Genomic DNA, 957 nt, shown 5'->3' with positions numbered 1-957 from the left:
GATGACCAGGAGGCAAGCTTGAAGTGTGGATCATATGGTTGGTTGATGATGCATGGAGGGGATTGTAACCATGCCAATGAAACAATATACAATAGGATGAATGTAGGGCTAATGTTCTCCCATGTAAATTATCACATAATTCACAATAAAACATTTTTTTAAAAAAGCTTGATACTGGTACAATGACAGATAGATTGATCAATGGAACAGAATTGAGAATCCAGAAATTAACCCATCCACATATAGCCAACTGATATTTGACAAAGTGCCTAAATATATTGCATGGGAAAGTGATAGTGTCCTCAGCTGATGGTGCTGGCAGAACTGGAAAGAGATATGCAAAAGATTGAAACAAGAATTTTACCTCACGCCTTATACAAAAACCAACACAGCATGGATTAAAGACCTAAATGTGAATCCTAAAATTAGGAAGGCCATCTATAAAAAAATAGGGACAAATGTGAGGGCTCTAATTCAGGGAATACACAGACTACCAAATATTTTGAAAAGTACGCAAACAAAAGTAGACAAAATAGATGATTTGGACATACTAAAAATTTAAAATTTATGTACATCAGAAAAACTATCTAAAGAGTAAAAAGAGAACCCACAGAATGGGAAAAAATCTTTTGCAATGACACATTGGACAAGGGATTAATTTCTAAAATATATAGGAAATGACAACACCGCTACAAGAAAAAGACAAATAACCCAATTAAAAATGGGCACAGGACATGAACAGACACTTCACCAAGGAGGAGATCCGGGCAGCCAACAAACATATGAAGAAATGTTCACAATCATGAGCCATTAAAGAGATGCAAATCAAAACAAGAATGATATATCATCTCACACCAGCAATAACAGCAATGATCAAGTAAGTAGAGAACAAAAAAATGCTAGCAAGGATGAGGAGAGACTGGGACACTCCTGCATTTCTGGTGGGGTTGCAAAATG

Source organism: Chrysochloris asiatica, unplaced genomic scaffold, assembly GCF_000296735.1.
Source record: "Chrysochloris asiatica unplaced genomic scaffold, ChrAsi1.0 scaffold00144, whole genome shotgun sequence".
NCBI lineage: Eukaryota > Metazoa > Chordata > Mammalia > Afrosoricida > Chrysochloridae > Chrysochloris > Chrysochloris asiatica.
The sequence above is the reverse complement of the archived record's forward strand: the minus strand, read 5'-3'. Positions refer to the sequence as shown.